Consider the following 24,568-nt stretch of genomic DNA (forward strand, 5'->3'; position numbering starts at 1 on the left):
GTATATATATATATATATATATATATATATATATATATATATATGATTCATAATATTTGTGATTAGGATCAAACCTTTACTTAGATAGGTATACATCCTTTAATTAATGAGATTTCAGTTATTGTAATCATATATATACAACATTATGGTGAAATCTAAATGTATGTCTTGGTGACCGTCTTTGTGACCTTCGTTCTCTTGTTTTTTGAATGCAAAATAGTTATAATTAGAACAAAGCAAAGCAAGCTAAAGCGAGAAGCTCTAGCATATTACAAAAAAGCGTAATATGCTAGAGCTTCTCTCTTTAGCTTGTTTTCTTTTGTTTTAATTATAATTTCTTTCCATTAAAAAAACCAAGAGAATAAAGGTCACAAAGACGGTCACCAAGACATATATTAGGGTGAGAACATTCTTTCTTAGTGAAAGCATCTTTATGATTACTTTTGTTCTTTCGTTTTTCTGTTTAGTCTTTTGCTTAGTTTGTTTATTCATTATTATTCATACTTGAGTGTATCCGATCGATACAAACCTTCACTTGGTATCATAGTGGGTTTTTGATACACTAAACTTATCATGTCGACCTCCTATAATCCCAAACCGTCTTCTCTCAACAAGATCCCTCCTTTCGATGGAACACAACTTTACAATGTGGAAAACAAAGGCTATGGTTGTCCTTGAAACCATGGATTATGGGATGCTTAACATCATTGGGATAGGTGCTCACGTTCCTGTGTATCAACCTATGGTTGATAATTCTCCTGTTGGTCCCTTGAAGAAAAAGCCAAAGGCTAGTTATGGCGATGATGACACGAGACTTATCGGTCTTGATGTGAAAGCTAGGGTAGCCATAGGAAACTCTCTTCCCTATCACGTGTATCATTTAGTTCAGAACTGCGAGTCAGCTCAAGAGATGTTGGAGACGCTGATGATGGCTTATGAAGGCATAGTGGAAGTTCAAGCTACAACCATCAACAACCTCAATCGGAGATATGAACACTTCTTTGCTCGAAAAGCTGAATCTCTGACTCAAACCTTTAACATGTTTAGCTGTTTGGTGAATGATATGCATAGGTTGGTAGTCATCAAGCATTTCTCGGTTGGTTTTAAAGTTCTTGGACTCTTTTGGAAAAATCTAGGAGCATCATGTTGATGTTCTTAAGAATAGTGAGAAGATTAACGTCATGGATCTTAACTCCTTGTTTGGAAATCTACGAAACTACGAAGAAACCAAAGGTCTTCATAAATACATAATGAAGGATTCAAACAAAGAGAAGTTTGTAGCCTTGGTCTCCCGAAAAGAAGCAATGAGTCTCATCAACGACTCCGATGACTATGATCATGGCAAAACAAGTAATGATGAAATTACCGATGAACTTTTTACTAATGCTTCACTTATTGTTAAATGTTACGAAGAAAGTAGAAAAAATGGAGTCCAAGGAGCTCAGTACAAGGGAGGCAATTCAGTGAGATGACTTAACTCAGAGAAAAGAAACTCATGTAACTGTTTTAACTATGGAAGCCCTAACCATTTTACCAGGGACTGTAAGGAGAAGAAAGAAGCTCAAAGTCCGGAGAGTTATGAAGAGCTGTACAAGAAGTTGCTAGCCCACATGAAGAAGGAGAACATCTCTCTACCAAAAGTCTTCATTGCAAAGCAGGACTCTTAGGAATGGGTGGAAGAAGAGGAGACATCTGAAGACGAAGGGTTAAACATTAAGGGTATTATGGATCTCATCAATGATACCCCTGATGGTGGTTCTAGCAAGCGACGTTGATACTTCTGAAGTTGTCCAAGAAACAAAGATGAATAGCTAGAATGTATCCTCCATTGGTATAGATCTAACACATACTTGGTTCCTTAGTAGTGGGTGCTCTAGACACATAACTGGTCTCAAGTTCCTCTTAACAAAGTTTGTGGAGAAAGATGGTCCTATTGTAGTTTTTTCAGACAATAGTGAAGGAATAGTCATGGGTGTTGAAACATTTGAGTGCAAAACGTTCAAGCGGGAGAATGTGTTCTATGTCAAGGGCCTTAAAAGCAATCTTATCTCCATCAGTCAAGTTTGTGATGCTGGTTACAAAGTTCTATTTAATTGCAATGAAGGAAAAGTCATTGACTCAAAGAACAAAATTGTGCTCATTGCACTCTTGGATAATAATATTTACCTGCTTTAATTTTACTCTTGTTGGACTATGCTGCTTTATGACGTTACATTACTTTTTGCTATCCTTAAGATTTTCTGAACATATGATACTGATTTTTAGTTTACTATGAGATTTCTTTTGCTTCAAAAATTCTTTTTAACTTTCATTTTACCAAAAAAGTATACATTATATATTATGCTACTAAATTTTCCTATGTGTTCTCTTTTCTCTCACTTTCTAAGTCTCAGGATCTTCTGCCTTTATCTCGACAATGATCTTAACTGATTTGTCAATTTGAAGGGGATCAACGTGTCATTCCTTTGGTGTAAAATCTTCAGAGTAGGAGTAGTCAGAGCTGGCTCTGCATCCTTTCTTCAACACCAACTACCCTCTTCATGAAGTTGATGCTCACGCTAATAGACATGAAATATTCTTCCGATGAGGCCAGATAGGAGAGAATTGTGTCTAAACTTGTTCTTCTGGGCACAAATATCTTTCTTCTCTAACAACCTATCTTGGTTGCAATGGGATAAAGTAAAGCTAGGTAACGTAGCACGTCTGATTTCCATAGATGTTGTCACTACTACACCGTTTCCCATCTGAGATCCAAAGTCCTCTTTAATAAGACAATGCTCCTCATCTCTTCTACCACGAATCAAAATGTATGAAATCTTTGAGTCTTGTCTTGGCGACTCTCCTAAATCGAAGGTTACAAAGGTTGGATCCCATTAACTCGTTGGTTACAAAGATTGATTCTTATTCTTCTCTTGTTCTTGGTGAACATGAACCTTGGAATCAATCCGTAATACCTCAGCGATTAAAGGCATCTTCTCTCCCTGTTTACTATATGTTTTATGTTAATATTTGATCTTGCCTAGTTATTCTTTTATAGATAGTGTTAAGGGGAAGATATCTCAGAGAAAGGAAACCCATTTATGACCATTGAATTGAAAAGATTTTTTGAATCGGGTCCTCTTCAATAAGACAATGCTCCTCATCTCTTCTACCACGAATCAAAATGTATGAAATCTTTGAGTCTTGTCTTGGTGACTCTCATAAATTGAAGGTTACAAAGATTGGATCCCATTAACTCGTTGGTTACAAAGATTGGTTCTTGTTCTTCTCTTTTTCTTGGTGAACATGAAGCTTGGAATCAATCTGTAATACCTCAACGATTAAAGGCATCTTCTCTCCCTGTTTACTATATGTTTTATGTTAATATCTGATCTTGCCTAGTTATTCTTTTATAGACAGTGTTGAGGGGCAGATATCTCGGAGAAAGGAAACTCATTTATGACCATTCAATTGAAAAGATTTTTTGAATCGATTCTTATTCCCATTTCTGAAAAAGCTGCACACTTTTCGCTTTTAGAAAACTTCCTTTGTTGACTAACTATTTTGTCTTATTAACATTGTGTTTCTCATCATTTTATTTATCTTGTACCATATTAAATAAATTGATGGTGAAATATAACTTCTAGACTGAAACTTAACTTTATGATACAGAAGATAAACCACGTCTCATTGATAAGTTTACACTGTTCATGATTCACGCTGATTCCACCACAGCATGATTGAAACATTACATTCTCTCCTCAATCTCTTATTTATAAAACTTAACGATTCACTATGATAAACCACACACTGATAAATGTTTGAAACTCTATGCCAATGGTTATCAATTCTTCTTTATGGCTTTATGATTTAGTGTAATGTACCATACGCTTATGAGAGCTTGAAAAATATGTGTCGATGGTTAAGCTATGTACCGTAGCTTATCACATGAACCAATCCATTCTCGCCATATTTTCTTCTTTAGAATTTTATGATTCAACATATGAAGCTAGATGCTGATGAGAATTCGAAAAATCTGTGCCGATGGTTATATCATTTTCCGTGATGTATTACACACACCTACCCATTCTTTGCTAACAATTCTTCTATTAAAGAGGTTAACGATTCACTATATTAGCCATACATTGATAAAAACTTCGACACTCTATGCCGATGGGTACATTTCATACCGGAATGTATTACACACATCATCCCATTCTCCCCCTTTATTCTTCTAGTAAAAGAAGTTGATGGTTCCATGCATAAAGTGATACACTGATGAAACTTCTCAAGACTATGCCAGTGAATGATAGTTCAAACCAATGCTATCAGGAGACATCATAATCTTTTTTTTATTAGATGCAACTCTGATATGCTAATTCTGATACGTTGAATGCTTCTGTTGATGCATGATTCTTTCATCTCCGCTGTTTTCTCCAATCATGATAACGTAAATGGGAAGAAAATTTACAAATAAATTGGGAAAAGTTCTGTCTCTTTTAGGTCACTTTCACAATTCATTCAAGCAGTTGATTTTCTGTCTCGCAAAGGCTCTCTCAACCATCATCTTTCTCAAGTTCTCAACATATCAAAGGTTCTTTATGAGTTTTCTCCTAAAGCTAATGCGGTCAAAGGCCCCATGCTCCTGGTTCTCTTATCATCATTCAATAAAAAAACATGACATTCTCTGATGTTATCCTAAATCAGTTCAAGAACTCAGGGATTGAAGACTTCGTCAACTACGCAAAAAGCTGTCCTCTTCGATATGCTTTTTACGACTTCCCAGAACCATTCTACCCTAAGAAAGTATATGAGTTCTATTATTCTTGATCTGTTTATTCTAATGCTCAAACCATTACTTAAACCATTAAAGATTGTAACGCCCGCAGATTCGGGCTAGTCAATTTAAAGACAATGAGCGTCAAAAATGACTTTTTGATAGAAGGTTATTTAGAATAAATAATCTTAACCAATTTATAGTATATGTCACAAGTGTTTTGTACATATAAAGAATGCTGAAATTTGAGTTATAACGAAGAAGTAATGACCTGACAAAGTTTTATGGTTAAATCGGCACGACACCGTGTAACGTAAAAAGTGAATTTTTGATAAAAAAAAACTTTTTAGCCTTAGAGATCTAAAAGGAAGTCGTAGTGTATGTTAAACCGAGATCGTACATAAAAAGAACGCCCAAATCTGACTTCGTATGAGGAAGTTATGATTTTTCTAAGATTTGGCATAACAGTATGTAGCCCGAAATTCGAATTTTAGTTCGACCGTTTTGTAGCCGACACAACCTAGATCTGATCAGGATATATCTTATAGCTGCTGGTGGGAGGAAGGAAAGTAGCGTTTCTTTCCAGGACTGGAGAAGGTAAAAATTTGGGCGGGATGCCAGGTTTCGCCTATGTTACAGTTTCACAAGACTGAACCTTCTTTGTTTAGCCGAAGAAAAGGAGTTCCAGAACACGAGAGAATGTACTTTCATCCCGAGGATTGCCCCGTCTATGTACTCGGGACCTCCCCTGATTGCTGGAAGATGCGCGCGATATGATAAAGGCCCTTGGGAGAATGAGAATTGAAGATCTCTTTAATAGGAGTGCAACGATAAAAAGACAGTCGAAAACGGAGTCCATATGTAAAAGTTGTGAATTTTACACAGTCGTTAAACAATATAATCTTCTCATACTGTTAAATTTAAAATCAGTCACGAATTAACTGATGGAGCCAAAAGGAGAGTTGTAGATTTTGTCAATACATATGCGTGGATATAAAGAACGTCGAAAATGGAGCTCGTATGCGAAAGTTACGAAATTTAGAAGTCGGGATGGGCTGATATGAAATGGGTGACATGGAGCGATCTAAGCCATTGCTTCCCCCCCACACAATGCCACCAGATGGTGACACCTGGAACCCAAATCGACGAGTTGGAGGCTCAGAATTTGCCGAGTTGAGCCATTTTTCAGCCTATAAATACCATGCGAGGCTTACTCATTTTCTTCACACCTCAGCCCTTCTCTCTCTGTGTGTCAATTACTTCTCTAAACCCTTCCCAATCCCTAGTAACTCCAAGGTGCTAGAGGAATGTCCCGGAGCGCCAGAAGGATCTGAGAAGAAGATTTCGGCTCGGAAGTTCTGTCCCCGCAGAGCCCGATTCCTAGCCAAACCTCCCGGTAAGTGAGTTATACTTACCCTACTTTATGTATAGCTCATTTTAAAGTTCAATATCGTTATTATGAACTTGTAAATAACAAATATATTATAAAATATATTATACAAAGTATTATTATAATATCTTTTAACTCTAGCGGTAGTGGAAATCTGGTTTGAAGGGCCGCATAGGGTTGTTGGATTTTGTAACAGCCCAAATTTTATAGAAAATTTTTAACTTTTAATTTCATAGATATCAACCACAAGGTGTCCAACAATCCCATTACATAGCCATAATATTTTAACGTTCGGAGTACGAAAACTAAATATGAAAACACTAGAGAATGCATGCCACGCCATCAAGCCGGACCCTTGCCCTTATCAATAGAAGTACCTGAAACGTTCAATAAAACTGTAAGCATAAGATTAGTGAGTTTCCGAAAACACAAAAATCATATAATCACATAATACCATGCATGCATATGCACATGTAAGTTGCCACGGACTCCCTCCGTGGTCTTCATTTGGAATGCCATGGGCTACCCCATGGTCTTGTATCCCTGGGCCTTGGGCTCCTCCCATGGTCTTCAGACCAAAATATCATCGATAAAAACAATCACAGACTGATCCAACATCGGTCTGCAGATCCGGTTCATGAGATCTATGAATGCTACCGGAGCATTGGTGAGCCCAAATGACATCACCACAAACTCGTAATGACCATAAAGATTTTTGAACGCTGTCTTCGGTATGTGTCACACCCCAAAACCGGAATGGCGGAAACATTCTGGGGTGGATGACGTCATGTCAAGTATCACAACACATGCATTATAGTAATCAAAGTACAACAAAACATTGCATTAATAGTAATAGTTTTACATGGTTACATTACAAGACACCAAAGTAATACAAGTAATACAGACAGATATATGTAAGTACAGCGAGGCACTAAGCCATCTTCATCAACTGCTCTGGGGATGTACCTGTCTAATGCTAACCTGAGAATACAAGTTATTTGAAAAGCGAGTATCAGCATTTTTTACAATGCTGGTGAGTTCATAAGTATTTAGTGTCATTTTGTCAAATAACTTAATGAAGTAGTAGTTAAGTGTTTACTATGTATTAGAGTTCTTTCCAGAAAATCCTATATTTTCTTTAAATAAAGCAGCCTTCTACCAAGACTGGTCAGTGTTATGTGGTAAAAAGTAGTTTTCCCTAAATTGCTATCATTATCAAAATACTGAATTTGATTATTAAAGAAAGCAACGACATCAGGGAATAACATACGCCTCAGCAGTGAGGACTGCAGACTAAGGCAAGGAATCATAGACTCCAGGAGAGTATCGAACGAACGACACGCATGGTTTAGTCTAATCAAGTGGAGACACAGACCCCAGGAGGTACCAAATGAAAGGTACAACTGGTAAGGTCCAAAACAGTGAAAACAAACCGCAGACAGTATCAAATGAAAAATACGTCTAGCAAGGTCAAAAACAGTGAACACAGTGAATACAGTGGATTCTGTGAATACAGTGGATACAGACCCCAGACAGCATCAAATGAGAGATACGTCTTGTAAGGTCAAAACAGAGGAGACAGACCCCAGACAGTATCAAATGAAAGATACGTCTTGTAAGGTCAAACAGAGGAGACAGACCCAGACAGTATCAAATGAAAGATACGTCTTGTAAGGTCAAACAGTGTGACTCTGAAAATGAATTACCAACATACAGTGTAAATTGCTGGCGAAATACCGTTACCTTAAGGCCAAAGAATTATAAGGTAACCCGGGATACTCGTAACCATACTGACTAGAGTTCCAGACGCCCTACAAGCGACTATAAGATGTGACATTTGTCACCCGTTGGCTTGGTAGGCTGGGACTGTAGCTAGCATTCTGGGTGCGGGGTTGTCAATCCCGTATAGATCTATACACACAATGTCCGCCCTCCCTACAGGAGATTCTGGTTACCGACTAGACGACGGAGAAGGCTGTGTCCTGAAGATGCATCCCAAATAGTGGGTAGAGACTTCCAAATAGTGGGTAGTGTGAAAGTGCTGAACTAGAGGTAGAGACTTCCCAATAGTGGGTTTCTAATGTAAGTGTAGGCTAGAGGTAGAGACTCTTAACTGAACTGACTAGAGCATTCCTATATGTCCATGCTCATATACATAATATATAACTAATGAGTCAAACGACCTTCGGACGGCCATCCGATCCCACCAGACCACATCTCAACGAAGAAAAGGAAATAGGGCAGACGAGCCTTCCTAAGTCTTTCAATCATTACTTATATGTACCTATATAAGCACAGATATATATCTAACTACGACTGAGTGTGTATCAAGTAGAAGTGATCTTTGTGAAGTAGGAGTGTCTAACAGGTGAAGTAGGAGTGGTCGCAAGTGAAGTAAGAGTGTTGAACAAGTATAAGCGTATCACGAAGTAGAGACGACAATAAGTGAAGTAAGAGCGTATCGAGTATAAGTGAAGTAGAAGCGATATCAAGTATAAGTGAAGTAGAAGTGTATCTCTAAGTAAGAGTATGAATAAGTATAAGCGTCCATCAGGTATAAGCGACTACAAGTATAAGTGAAAGCGTTACAGAGTAGGAGTATAAAATAAGTATTAGCGAAGCAGCAGTATTTAACAAGTAAAAGTATACGTCGTAAAAGGGAAACTTTGATGAAAAACCTTTATATCTGGAGAATATCACAATTTGTATTGTTTTGTAAAATATGTTTGAAAACCTTAGAACATCTTTCATAAACCAGTTTAGAATGAATTTAGATAAAACAGTATAAGTAAGAGTTTGAAACAATTGAAAACCATTATAGTGTCCTACTCGGTAAAAACAGTGTACAGTGGTAAAATCTTGTGCATGCGGGTTATCAATCACATGTGATTGATATGATAACTGGCATGTTTAACTTGTATTCCCCCCTATAAAACATGTAAAAACATTTAAAAGGTTCATTCAGGGGTATGAACTCACCTGGTGTAAGTAGGTCCGACGAAGGCGCCGTTTGGGCGTTCGGTGTCACGCAAGGACTCGAACACACTCAATGACCTATTTAACATATGTTCACATGCAATTAGTATATTTAATACTAATTAAACAAGTATACGCACTCAAAGGAGCGGAAAACACTTTAGATAAGTGTTTGGGTGTCCCGGGTAGCGTCTAAGGGTGTGTATGGATAGGGAATGGAGTTTACTCTCCAAGAGTAAACCCCTAATACTTAGTTTACGGCCCAAGGACTACTCACCATGAGTTTACGGCCGTAAACTCATGGTGATGGGTTCTAGGGTATTTTAAGGTTTCTACTTGCTCATGGAATTATTCTAAGTCCAAAACCATAAGGTGTGAATGAGTTTAAAGCATGAAATGGCCCCTTTGAGGAGTTTACGGCCATAAGCAAGGGAGCTTATGGCCGTAAGCTCCTATACCCTCTTTCTTTTGGTGTTTTAAGGGCTTAAGTGGTAGTGGGTAATTTCCTAAGCATTTTTCCAAGTCAAATGGAGAGTCTAGGGCACCAAATAACCCCTTTGTGGGAGTTTACGGACCAGGTACCCTTCCATGAGGGGTTTACGACCGTAAACTCCTTATGGAGTTGTTTTAATTGCATTTAAGGTCCCTAGCTTGTTGTTGGTCGTTTCTAGAATTTAATCCAAGGCCATTGGTGTGTTTAAGGGCATTTTTAACACACAAAAATGAGTTTACTCCCCATGAAGAGGAGTTTACGGCCCAAGCATGTTCTTGGGCAGTAAACTCTTGTTTACTCTTCAAAATGCTAGTTCAAGGTGTTCTAAGTCCGATTCCATAAGCCTACAAGTCATATCCAAGCCTTAGGGACAATTTGGAGGGGTTTTGGGGCTTAAAAACCCCATTAATTGGTGTTCACGGCCCAAGAGTGTTCTTGGTCCGTAAACTCATGATTATGTCCCTATTTTATGTTTTAAACTCGAATTTGCACGCTAGATAAGTTATACAACGAGTTTGGATAGTTTACCTACTCGTTTCGGGCTCGAAACGGACGATTTTTGACTCGGGAAAAAGTTGTAGAGAGAGAGAGAGAGAGAGTTTGGAGAGTGTAAAAAGTCTCCAATGGACTCCACTCACCCTTATATAGTGGTTAGAGTTGGGGCTCAGTGGGATTCTACCTGATACTGTCGTTATACGGGGCTTTTGGTCGCACCCGATTTAGTGGCCGTAATAAAAAAAACTAACTTTTTCTAAATTACTTTGGAAATTTAATTTAAGTGTTTTAATTTAAGTGTTTTCTAAATTTAATTTAAGTGTTTTCATTTACTTTGTTACATTTGGGTTGTCACAGTATGTCTTCATCCCGGATCCTCATCTGATGATACCCTGGCCGAAGATCAATTTTTGAAAACCACGATGCACCTTGAGGCTGATCGAACAAATCATCAATCATCGGAAGCGGATAATGGTTCTTCACTGTTAGCTTGTTTAGTTCCCGATAATCAATACACATCCTGTGCAACCCATCCTTCTTTTTCATAAACAGGATCGGTGCTCCCTAGGGGGAACTACTCGGACGAATGAATCCCTGATCTAGCAGCTCCTGAAGTTGCGTAGACAACTCCTGCATCTTAGGCGGAGCTAGACGATACGGTGCCTTGGCTATTGGAGCCGTACCAGGCACTAAATCGATACGGAACTCCACTTGACTCTTGGGAGGCACCCCTGGAAACTCCTCTAAGAATACATCATGAAAATCTCGCACAATTGGTACCCTGCTCATATCTGGTGTGGCCTCCACCCTCGTATCCGAAACATAAGCCAAAAATCCAAAACAACCCTGCTGAAGGAGTCTCCTAGCCCTCGTAGCCGAACAAAGACCTGCCCATGCGAGACTCTCTCTGCATGAATAAACAATTATCCCCAACTTGGGGTTCGACGCTCACCAACTGATTCTCATAATCTATCATGGCCCCATTGAGCCCCAACCAATCCATCGCAATGATAACCCTCAATCCTCACAAAGGCATCAGAACCAAGTCGATAGAAAACCTCTACTCGAACATATTCAAAACGCTCCTCCGAAATACTCTCGCTGCACTCACAGTGCGGTCATCCGCAATCTCAACCTCGAGTGGGGAAACCAAAGTCCTCGGAGCATGCTGAAACTTCTTGCTGAGTGCAAGAGATAAAAATGATCAGGTAGCCCCCGAATCAAAAAGAATCTGGGCCGACAAACCATTGGCTAAAAGGGTCCCTATATAAAATCATAATAGCATAAGCATAACAATAACATAAACAAGACATAATTAGTGCACATACCAGTCACGACGTCAGGTGCTGCTCGGGCCTCCTCGGTAGTCAGCTGAAATGCGTGGCTCTTCACCGCTGGAGCTTCTGCCTTGATCATGCGGCCATCAGTAATCCTTATCGTAGCGAGCACAAGCGCTGCCACTACTCCTCCTCCTCTAACCAACCTCAGACAATCGACCTTTTTTATGTCCAGTATGGTTGCAATGGAAACAAATCAAGCCCTTCTTGGGGCAATCCCGACTCATGTGACATGGATGGCTACACACATAACATGTCGAGCCCGTTGCTCGGCAGGCTCCACTGTGCGGCTTACTACACTTAGCCCAACGGCCACGACCTTGATGGCCTTTGTTGGGAGGATCGGAGGTCTTAGGCTTCTTGTCGTGACCCATTGCTGCCTGAACCTGCTCCAAATTTTGCTTCATGTAGAGATCTAACTCAATTTCCCATTCCCGGGCCTTCTTTACCATCTTATTCAGGGAACTTGGCAGTGATCTCCGCCACAGTCTCGGTAGTCTGCTGCAACTCCTGGAACTCTCTCACCAAACACTGCTCCTCAATGGACGATGCAAACTCCTAATAAAACCTCCCCACAAACTCCTCCCAAGACATCTCAGCCACACCCGCGGATCCCACCTCACTGGTCACCTCATCCCACCAATTTCGTGCTCGATCCCTCAACATACAAGATGCAAACCCCACCTTTTCCGCCTCGGGGAAAAGATCGTGCGATAGGCATTCTCCATGTCTGCCACCAAGTGTCGACTAGTGATGGGATCCTTGACCCCGAAGAACTTAGGCGCCCTGCACGCCTTAAACTTCCTGAACGAGGGAGCTCGGGCCCCAACCTGGCCTGTAGCAATCTCGATTCGGAAAGACCTGTGCCGCTCCTCCATGATCTCCATGATGCCCTCCTTTACGGTACCAAAAATCAATGGGGTAGCATCAAGGATGCGACAAGTAACCTCGGCTGCGATAAGATCCCGCAACCTCTCATCAATGGGCTCTACACAGAAGACAGAGCCCGATCCTGATCCTGAACCCGAACCTCGCGTGATCATCACCATCCATTCTCAATTAAAAAAGATAAGGAATTCGAAAGAGATTTCTCCTCACCGGACTCTTAAGAACTATCAGGACTGTCATTGATTTGGGTACAGTTCCTAAGCTTTTAGTAATACAGTCCCGATACTACCTTCCACACCTACGTGTACCTTCCCCAAGGCCATGCCTGATATCCCTATATCATGCAATCACAAATCATGAATCATAAAGACAACACTAACTCAGATCCTAGACGGCTTTAGGATTCTCAACCCTCACCGCACCAGAAACTCAGATTACTGTTGGATTAGGTGTTTAAGTTCATAACTATTCCTGGAATGTACTTGACCCAGTTAGCATGGTCCATTCGGGTTACATGGCATTGAAACACTTGGATAGACTAAATGAGAGAAATGACACTTAAGGTTTATTAATATATTATAAGTTCTAATATATTAATAATATTATTTAATTAGTATTGATCAGAGAATTAATTTGGAATTAATTAAGTTATCAAAAAGAGACTAATTTAATATATGGGGTTGATTGTGTAAATCATCTATTCTTGTATAGTGGGCTAATGATCCATGGTTTATATGAATTGGGCTAAACCCATCAGGTGCTCCATGGATAGTCCATGGAGGTTATAACCCTACTTGTGACAGAACTATATAAAGACCCCATGACTAGCAAAATTGGCACTACAAGCAAGCACAAGAGGGCTAGCCGAATTTTGTGTGTTAGTGAACTTCTCTTAAGGTTATTCCAAGTGTTGTGGTGTTGTGTGAGACATTTGAGGCATCACACTTGAGGTGCTAGGCTCACAAGGTTCTCAAGGAATCCAAACAACAAAAGGTATGTTCTTCTTCTAGCTATTATGTTTCAAAGTTCCCCATGTCATGCTAGTTAAGTAAAGAACCTTGGAAAATCAAATATGCATGTATCTTAGTAAAACGTAGATCCAAGGTTTCTAGGGTTGCATGTACACCTTAGGAGTGTTTGAATGCTCAAAAACCTTTAGTGGTATCAGAGCCTAGGCTTGTTTTCTTGATACTTGATGCAAATTGTTGAAAAAACTCAAGTTTTCTGCATTCTGCAGCATGAACTCGCCGAGTCCATGTGGGGACTCGACGAGTCCATGTGATAATTCATCCTACTCGTCGAGTAGGTTTGTGCACTCAACGAGTAGGAGCCCCAGAATGCAAATTTTCGAGTTTTGCTGCTGGAAATTGACTAGAAACATTACCCTAAACTGTTTTGGACTTACAAAACTTGTTTTAGATGGTGTAATGGTTATGATAATCCATTTTCAATGGCTATTATCAAATTTTCAAGTTTTGTATGGATTATTTATGATTCTTGAAATTCATGATATGAATGTTCATGAACTTATGAATTTAGAAGATCATAGGAATTATTTGCAACTTTAATTCTTGATCGTTATGTGTTTTAATAGAATCCATAATTTGTCCTCAAGTTATGGATTACCAAAAATCATTCTTTTAAAGTCCATTAAAGAAACACATAGGTTACATAAAATGAAAAGTCTCTCATTTTAATAAACCATTAACTCATAAGTTATGAAAGATGAAAAGTTCTGAAAGTTACAAAGCTCGCCCTCAAGTTTTGGAGCATGTAAAGTCACTTTAAAAACATTAGTTCCAACCCCTAGAATTTTAAAAGTTACAATTCAACCCCTATACTTTATAATATTATAAGTTTAATAATAATTATATATGTATAAGAACAAGTCCTTTTTACCGTTAGTATAGCTCATTCACGAAGCCGGTCTATAAGGGGGGTATAAGGTTGCTGCCTATAAAATGGCAGCTTAATGGGTGTCCACTCTCACCCACCGCTTCCTTGACCGGTGGAGGGTCGTTAGCCGAACCGGTAGGAAAAAGACTTTAAATCCTCATTAAAAGTATGATGAATGTAAAGTAACTAAATGTTTTTTTATAAATTCTCAATCTTAGTTACTTTAGGAAAATGTGAATATGGTGCTAACCCATGAAATTACACTTTGCACTTTGATTAAGTCGTTAGTGGAGCGTGTGTGGTTAACCGAAACACTAACCTGGACTTAACAAGGTAGGGAAAGGGTGGCTTAAGGTTTATCATAGGTTGGTGGAGCGCTTGTGGATAACTAGCACATTGATTGAGTGAAAAACATTAAGAGTACCAAGTAATTTGCATGGTTACTTCACACCTTGTTTTGTGATCCTCGACATCCCAGTCACAAAACATGAAGGACACAATCGAGATTGAAACATGCTATTGAAAAGTTCAATGAATCTCAAAGAATCTAGGAGTTTCAACACCAATTAAAACCTAATAATTTATTTCGTTTTTCATGGTGGAAATTGGTGAATCGCCATTCACCTACCTTCAAATATTTTATAGCTTGGATTACGGCATCCCACTTCTAAGTTATAAAATATTGTGTTGGGTCCTAGTCTTAATGTTACATTTGGGTGTCTTATTAAGGACTATATTTATATCTAATCTAAACTTGTCTTTCTTCTTTTCAGATGTCTTCCAACAATGCCGCTTCTGGATCAAACCCTATCGACTCCTTCTCTCTCATGAACCTTTATGTGAGAGTCATCTTTGATGGATCCAACTTTATGGATTGGATCAAGAACATCAGGATGGTCACTCGGTATGAAGACAAGGAATATGTCCTCGACAAGGAGCTTAAGGAACACGAGTCATCTTCTACTCCTGAGGAGATTGTTGAATACCAGGCACATGAGAGAGATGCTACCAAAGTGGCATGTATCATGTTGGCCACAATGACAGACGAGCTCCAAAAGTCCTATGAGGACTATTACCCTTTTGAGATGTACCAGGATTTAATGGACCGCTACCATCAGAGTGCTCGTCAAGAGCGGTATGAAATCATCTCCTCCATGATAACAACCCGAATGAAGGATGGTGAACCCATCATGGGCCACATGCAAAAAATATAAAGATATGTGGACCGTTTGCTGAAATTGAATGTGAACTTCCCCGGGGAGTTGTCAATTGACATCATTTTGCACTCCTTAACTTCGTGTTATGATCAATTTCGAATGAAATACCACATGAACAAGGAGGAAGTTACACTCAGCAAACTTCAAGGACTCTTGAAGACCACGGAAAGTGGTCTTAAAAGTAAATTGCTTGTCACCACTTCTACTCCTACTGTGGCCCCTGTCTTGGCAATCGGGCAAGACAAAGGAAGGAAGAGGAAGAGCCCTTTGAAGGGTACCAAGGGAAAGTCCCTTGATGGATCCTCTTCAAGTGGAACCAAGAAAGGTTTCGTCACTCTTTCTGCCAACCCTAAAGAGGTTGAATGCTTCTATTGCCATGAAAAGTCGCAATGGAAGCAAAACTGCCCGAGGTACCTGCAAGATGTTAAGGTGGGAAAGTAAAACCCAACCATACAGGTATTTACACTATATTGTCTAATAACTCACCCCATTCTAATTTTTGGGTCTTTGATACAAGTTGTGGTATTCACATATGTACTGATTTGTAGGGACTAAGAAGAAATGAGAATGTGGAGCATGGGAAGATAAACTTGATCATGGGGAATAGGAAAGCTTCACCTGTCACCAAGATTGGAGTTTATTCTTTGTTACTAAGTAGTGGGTTAGTGTTAGATTTGAATAAGTGTTGTTACTCGTCTGAAATGGCGAGAAATATTATTTCCTTTCATGGTTTGTACAAACAAGGTTTTACCTTCTCGTTTGATAATGAATGTGGTGGTATTAATGCTTTCTTTAATAATGTTCTTTATTTTAAAGCATTACCTTGTGATGGTGTGTATGAAACTGTGTCGGTTGTAGATAACCTAGGAAATAATGTGTTGCGTATCGATTCTTCCACTAGCTTGGATAAAACATCATTATGGCATTGTCGTCCTTGACATGTAAGCAAGAAAGGCATAGGCCAACTCCAAAAGGATGGAGTCTTGGAGTCATTTGACCTAAAGTCAGATGATAGTTGTGAATCTTGTTTGCTTGGGAAAATGACTAAGTCACCCTTCACTGGTTCTTCTGCTAGGGGTGAGGGTTTCTTGGATCTCATACATACTGATGTGTGTGGACCGTTCAGAACCACCACAAGGGATGCTAACCGCTTCTATGTGACTTTTACTGATGATTTTAGTAGATATGGATATGTCTACTTAATCAAGCATAAGTCAGACCTTTTAAAAGTTCAAAGAGTTTAAACAGGAAGTGGAGAATCGGTTGAGCAGGAACATTAAGGTGCTTCGATCCGACCGAGGTGGTGAGTATCTTAGTACATAGTTACTTGACTATCTTAAGGAATGTGGGATGTCTCACAATTGACACCTCCCAGAACACCACAGCTTAATGGTGTGGCTGAGAGGCGTAATCGAACCTTGTTGAATATGGTTCATTCCATGATGAGTCGAGCTTCGCTACCAATCTCATTTCAGGGGTATGCCATATAGACTGCCGCCCATATCCTTAATCTAGTTCCTACCAAAAAGGTTGCCAAAACACCTCACGAGATGTAGACTGGAAAGTTCCCAATCTGGACCACATCAAGATATGGAGTTGCGAGGCTTACGTGAGGCGTGAGACTCACGATAGGCTCGAACCTCGAAGTGAGAGGTGTCGGCAACCCACAAAAATCCTTTGGTTACCTCTTCTACAGACCTAGTGATAATGTTGTCATTGTAGCAAGGAATCAGTGGGAGGCAAATTGACCTTGAAGAAATTCAAGAGTTAAATGGTGAAGGAACCTCAAACCCTAGCAATCAACCTGAGGAGGAAACTCGTGTTGATCCGACAGAAGAGTCTGTACCTCTGAGGCGTTCCACGAGAGTTACGAATGCACCTGAGCATTACTATGGTTTCCATGTTACTGCGAAAGGTGATATACTTATCAGTGATAGCACATTGGTAAGTCTGTATGAACCTAACAGCTACACGGAGGCCATAGCAGGCCCTGAGGCTGCTAAATGGAAAGAGGCTATGGACAGTGAGATACAATCCATGTATGACAATCATGTTTGGAACTTCGTTGACAATATACCAGGTCGTAAGACAGTCGGGTGCAAATGGATCTTCAAGAAGAAGACCGCCATGGATGGTAATGTACACACTTATAAGGCGTGACTGGTTGTAAAGGATTTTTCTTAAATTCTGAGAGTTGATTATGATGAGACCTTTTCACCATTAGCGAAGATTAAGTCTTTTAGGGTTATGTTAGCCATTTCTGTATTTCATGATTATGAAATATGGAAAATGGATGTCAAAACCGCTTTCCTAAATGGAAAGTTGGCTGCGGATGTTTACATGAGTCAGCTAGAGGGTTTTGTTAGTACAGAGTATCCTAATAGAGTGTGTAAGCTTGAGAAATCCATCTATGAATTGAAACAAGCACCTCGTGGATGGAATCTTTGTTTTGATGAGAAACTCAAAGAGTTTGGCTTCTCGAGGAGTGAAGATGAATCTTGTGTATATGTCAAGGCTAGTGGGAGTATGGTTAGATTTTTGGTAATGTATGTGGATGACATACTACTTATAGGAAATGACATCCCAACTCTACAGGAAGTGAAATCCTAGCTTGGGAAGTGTTTCGCTATGAAGGACCTTGGAGAAGCTGCCTATATCCTAGGGATAAGGATTTTGAGAGACAGGAGTAAAAGACTAATTGGACTTAGTCAGAGTAACTACTTGGAGAAAGTGCTGAATAGGTTCAACATGCATAATTCCAAGAAAGGAGAGTTATCGATCCGTAGTAACGTCAGACTGAGTAAGGCTCAGAGCCCGAGTACAAAGGATGAGATAGTAGAGATGAGTCGAGTACCGTATGCTTCCACTGTAGGCTCGATCATATATGCTATGACTTATACTCTTCCTGATGTGGCCTTTGCATTGAGCATGGTCAACCGATATCAGGGGAACCCTGGTAAGGCTCACTGGACTACGGTAAAGAACATTCTCAAGTACCAGCGTAGGACTAAGGAATGGGTCCTTAACCTCGTTAGGAGTGATAACTTGAGAGTATTAGGGTATACTGATGCCAGCTTGCAGACTGATAGGGATAATTTCCGCTCTCAGTCAGGCTGGGTCTTTACCTTAAACGGAGGAGCAATTTCTTGGAAAAGTTCCAAGAAGGAGACAGTGGCTGATTTAACTTGCGAATCAGAGTATATAGCGGCATACGAGGCAACAAAGGAGGCTATATGGCTAAAGAACTTCATTGGAGACCTTGGAGTTGTACCAGCTATAAAGGAGCCTAAAGAGATTTTCTATGATAGTGAAAGTGTAGTTGCCTTAACCAAGGAACCAAGGGATCACAGGAGATCCAGACACATCGACAAAAAATTACCATTTCATCAGACATGAAATAGAAGAAGGACTCCTCGTGGCAAAGAGGGTATCATCGGATGAGAACCCAACAGATCCCCTCACGAAGGGACTGGGTGGGGTTAAGCATCTCCAGTATGCGAGGTGCATAGGGCTGAAGGATGATATTAGTTTTAGTAACTTGATAGTTTTTGAAATGTGTAAAGTGTAATTGACATTTGATGATGAATAAAAGTTGTTGTTTATTTATGAGTGAAGTGTTTACTATCTTTTGTCAATATTTTACTATCGTTTCATTTTGCATGTATTGACTTCCAGAATAATTATGTTATGGTATTTCATATTATTCAAATCCTCCACAGTCGGTCATATGTTGGAAGTAGATATGAATCAAGGATGTCATGAGTTGGCTTGTAGATGTCTAAGATGTTAGACATAGCAAAGTGTTGCTACAACACTCATGAGTGCTCATAAGTTCTAAGTATTGGATTCAAGCCACACTTGTATCACTTCATGGAATTTATCTCGAGTGATCGTGAGATGGTAATATCATATAAGTCTTCAAACCTAGAGATATGATTTGTTTCCTATGAGTTGATTATACATTGATTGTACGAAAACGCATTGGTAACTCGATGTTATAAACCGTGCCTTTGTGTATGATTCAACAAAGTAGTAGAAAAAGCATATGAGTCGAAGTTATCTGTTCCTTCTTGGATTAGAAGCGATATTTGGGCCCCTCAATAATTTTTTGTTGACCCATGAACCGGGCCTAGTCAGAACTAAGTTGATATGTTCAATTAAGTTCTATGTCAAACAAATCAAAAATCGGGAAACAAACTGCTGGACAATAAGTAAGACATTGTTCCATGTATTTTTCCGGATGATATCTAGAACATAGGATTATGTGATCACTTATCTTAAACGGCGTATCATCATCACCTCAGTTCCGCGAGACCTTGAAAGAGCTACAATTGTTGATCGGTTCCTGAAGTCATTCTTGCAGTTATAGTTATTAGACTTATCCAAGTGGGAGACTTTTGGATTAGGTGTCTGAGTCATAACTATTCCTGGAATGTACTTGACCCGGTTAGCATGGTCTATTTGGGTTACATGGCATTGCAACACTTGGATAGACTAAATGTGAGAAATGATACTTAAGGTTTATTAATATATTATAAGTTCTAATATATTAATAATATTATTTAATTTGTATTGATCAAAGAATTAATTTGGAATTAATAAAGTGATAAAAAAGACACTAATTAAATATATGGGGTTGATTGTGTAAATCATCTATTCTTGTATAGTGGGCTAATGATCCATGGTTTATATGAATTGGGCTAAACCCATAAGGTGCTCCATGGATAGTCCATGGAGGTTATAAACCCATGGATCATGGAATATGGAATGCCATGACAATTAGGGTTTACATGGTGTAACCTTACTTGTGACACAACTATATAAAGACTCCATGACTAGCAAAATCGGCACTACAAGCAAGTACAAGAGGGCTAGCCGAATTTTGAGTGTGAGTGAACTTCTCTCAAGGTTATTCCAAGTGTTGTGGTGTTGTGTGAGACATTTGAGGCATCACACTTGAGGTGCTAGGCTCACAAAGTTCTCAAGGAATCCAAACAAAAAAAAGGTATGTTCTTATACTAGCTATTATGTTTCAAAGTTCCCCATGCCATGCTAGTTAAGTAAAGAACCTTGGAAAATCAAATTTGCTTTTATCTTAGTAAAACATAGATCCAAAGTTTCTAGGGTTGCATGTACACCTTAGGAGTGTTAGAATGCTCAAAACCCTTCAATTACTTATAGCAGGTTGCCCTATGCATACAAGTTATACACAAAGAGAATCACACAGACTGTCAAATAGCTTCTACCCTAAACCACAAACAAACAAGGAACATGAATAAGGCAGATTCCCTCATTCTAAGGCTATGCAATCTTAAGCATGTAAAACTTTAAAAGCATCCACTTAGCAAGCAATCCATGCAACATAAATTTTTATATATACTATAACATGGCTAAAACATTGGGAACACTTACTTGAGCTCGACCGATTACGCGCATTGCATTCTCCCCTTTTTCTTACAAAATCATTTTCAGGAAATTTAACTTTGGTTTCTTTTTGAAAAGCAATTTGTTACCATTTCCTCATTTTGAGATCTGACACACCCAGAAGTGTGCCTGAATCCCTCAAACCAAGGCTCTGATACCAAATTTTACAGAAAATTTTTAAATTTTAATTTCATAGATATCAACCACAAGGTGTCCAAACATCCCATTACATAGCCATATTATTTTAAGGTTCAGAGTACAAAAACTAAATATGAAAACACTGGAGCACCGTGCCATCAAGCCAGGCCCTTGCCCTTATCATAGAAGTACCTGAAACATTCAATAAAACTGTAAGCACAAGCTTAGTGAGTTTCCTAAAACACACGAATCAAATAATCACATAATACCATGCACACATATACACATATAAGTTTCCATAGATTCCCTCCATGGTCTTCATTTGGAATGCCATGGGCTAGCCCATGGTCTTGTATCCACGGGCCATAAGATCCTCCCATGGTCTTATCATGTGTCATGGGCTCTTCCCATGGTCTTCACATAATATCCATATATAGATCAAATAACAACATTTACATACTTCATTACTAGTCATCTCATATCGATTAATGGGCCGGCCTTGGTGCCTTCGACCCATGAGTGTGGTGAGAAGACTCACCTCAATCTGCTGAACACAAAAGCTGCTCGCCTAACAGTCCGAACTCACACGCTGAACAGTGATACAATTAAACCTAAATTAGGATTATACACAACTTAATTAAAGAGTCCAATCATCTAAGCCTAATTCCTTCCCTAGTGCCCCAAAAGTCTTCTCTTTGCTAATGGGCCCAAGATCGAAGACAAAAGTCATTAATGTGCCGTATGGCCTAATAAGGCCCAACCATAACAACTACAGCCCAAAACATAATATCATCCCAAAACTCTAAATGGGACCAGGCTCAAAACTGAATAATGCCCAATAAGCTTACGAACCCATACAAAACACAAACCCAACTAGGTGCGTACGCCTTGTGTACCACTTCAGTACGCTCATCGTACTAGTCCCTTAAGCAGTACGCGCTGCGTACACCACACTACGCACGACGTATAAGATGGTTAAGCACTACGACCATTAAATGCTTAATACATGGCATTTTAACGTCCAATCTCAGATCTAAACTCATTAAGACATCCTAAGGCATAAAGTTGGCAACTTTATGCCCTTGCATACCATAAGGGACTCCAAAAATTCATTCTTCACATTAGGACTTCATATAAGACTTCAAGCTCATGCATGAAAACTAGACAACCCTCAAGATGGCACCTTTATGCATCTAGTAGGCTCAAAAAGCTCAGATATATCCATCTTGTTCTGTGGAGTTGCTCAACTCACAAGAGAAAATCCAAGAACCAAAAAGGGACTCCACGGAAAGACATTAGCTTAAACTACCAAAAGACATGACAAGGTGATGACTTTATACCTCCAGAAGTTCCCAAGATGAACTTGATGTTGGATCTAGAAGCTCCAAGACACCCAAAGCTTGTTCACCACCCTCTCCTTCTTGACTGCTCTCTAAAATGATCTTTCCACCTCGGTACGCTAAGCGTACCCATAAGTACGCCCAACGTATGAAAGGGACCAATATTGCCATGAAAAATCATTTCAAGGGTATAAAGGGTAATTACCTGGATTGGAGTGTTACAGATTTCAGAAGTGTTATAATGCCAAAATGGTCCTGCCCTCCAGTGTTTCATGTCTGGCCCCTGTCTGTACATAGTGGTTGAAAAATATTTTTTAACACTTATAAAACAATATCTCTTGTAAATAGTCGTAATAAATATTAGACTAATATCTATCGGTAATGATACTAGGTTTCGTCGAAGGAAAAGACGATTGTTAGAAGCGAAGCGTTATCTAAATTTCGATTCATCACTTTAACAAGTGAGTGCATAGTTACTTTCATCTTACACATAGATATGAAGTATTTAATATAAATTATATGCTATGTGTGCATATTATCTGTGTTCTTGATAGCTATGCTGGATGAACCGAATATACATGTTTTATTTGATTTAAACTATATATGTATTTTATACCCTTTGTTGCAAAACTCGGCCGATTACTCGGAATCAACCCTCCACCGAGGCGAGTAATGTCAACTCGGCCAAAAAAACTAGATTTAGTCAAACTCGGCCAAAAATCGGTCAAACTCGGTCAAAAATCGGACAAACTCGGGCCTACTCGGTCAAACTCGGCCAACTCGGTCAAAATCGGTCAAAGGGTCAAAATTGTCATTAAAAAGAGAAAAAAAATCAAGAATTTCAAGATTAATATGTATAATGCACTTAATGATTTATTATTTAACACAAACATGTGATTATTACTACATATATATCTTAAATTTTTAGTAATTATTCACGTAGTGAGACAATTGTGTGTATTTCAGTTTTTATGTATTCACATGTATCTAATTTTTGTTATATATTTCAATCAAAGTATGATTTTAACTTATGATTTTGACATATATAATTTTCCAAAAAATATTTCTATATGAATTACTGAATCTGAGTACTCCCCGAGTACTCCCGATTACTCGCTACTCCCCAGTCGGCCGAGTAGGTACCGAGTAGCGAGTTCTACAACCTTGTTTATACCTATAAAAACATTAGGTAAAGATGGTTAGATGAATGATGAGGGATGAAAGATTATATAAATGAACATTGTCAACTATGGACTTAGTGTCATATAGATGAACATTGGTAGTTGCGCCACAACCTGTAGATGTTTTTTGAACTACGATATACTCTAAACATCCTAGTAGCTGCATCAAATAGAGAACATCATAATCCTAGCAGCTGCGCCTAAATGATAATATCATCAGTTGTGCCTAATAGAGAACATCATAATCTTGGCAGCTACGCCTAAATGATAATATCGGCATTTGTGCCTAACAGATAACATCATAATCCTGGTAGCTGCGCCTAAATGAAATTATTGACAGATGTGCCACAGGCAACAATGGACTTTGTGCTTATTCCTTAGGAGAATCCTTAGGAATGAATGAGTAAATGATAGATCGATGCTTCTTAAGGTAGATCCTTAAGAAATAAAGAAGATAATGGGGATGGGTTATTGGGTTAATTGTGTGATGATGAAACATAATAACTTTATTATTATAGGTTGAAAACCCTATGTACTCACCAGGTTTCCCAACCTGACCCACTCAGTTTATTTGTATCATAGGTATTGATACAAAGCTACATTACACTGAGAGATTAAAGGAGATGTAAATCACTAGTGTAAATCTATGTAAGGTCTGTTTATGCTTATGTTTCTGTATTGACGATGACATCCCGAGGTTTTTAATATAATGAAAATACATTTCTTCAGAAATGATTTGATAAATTCTTTTTCATATATTTGGGAACAAATCCCGCAACATAATTCTTTAAAAGTATACTCTGATTTTTAAATAAAGCATAAACAAAATCAGTCTTTTCTGGCCGTGAAAATGGGGATGTCACAGTTGGTATCAGAGCATTAGTTTAAGCGAAGTAGGACTAATGATTTATTTCTAGACTTAAACTTAGAATGCTAAGCGATGATCGTGAGGAGCGTGTCTAATATTTTAGGTAGTACACCTGAATAGACACAAAAACTAGCTTATTTAGGGAAGATGCCTAAAATATTTTTATGTG

The sequence above is a fragment of the Lactuca serriola genome, chromosome 8, assembly GCF_051521515.1.
Source record: "Lactuca serriola cultivar US96UC23 chromosome 8, Lser_US96UC23_V15, whole genome shotgun sequence".
Classification (NCBI taxonomy): domain Eukaryota; kingdom Viridiplantae; phylum Streptophyta; class Magnoliopsida; order Asterales; family Asteraceae; genus Lactuca; species Lactuca serriola.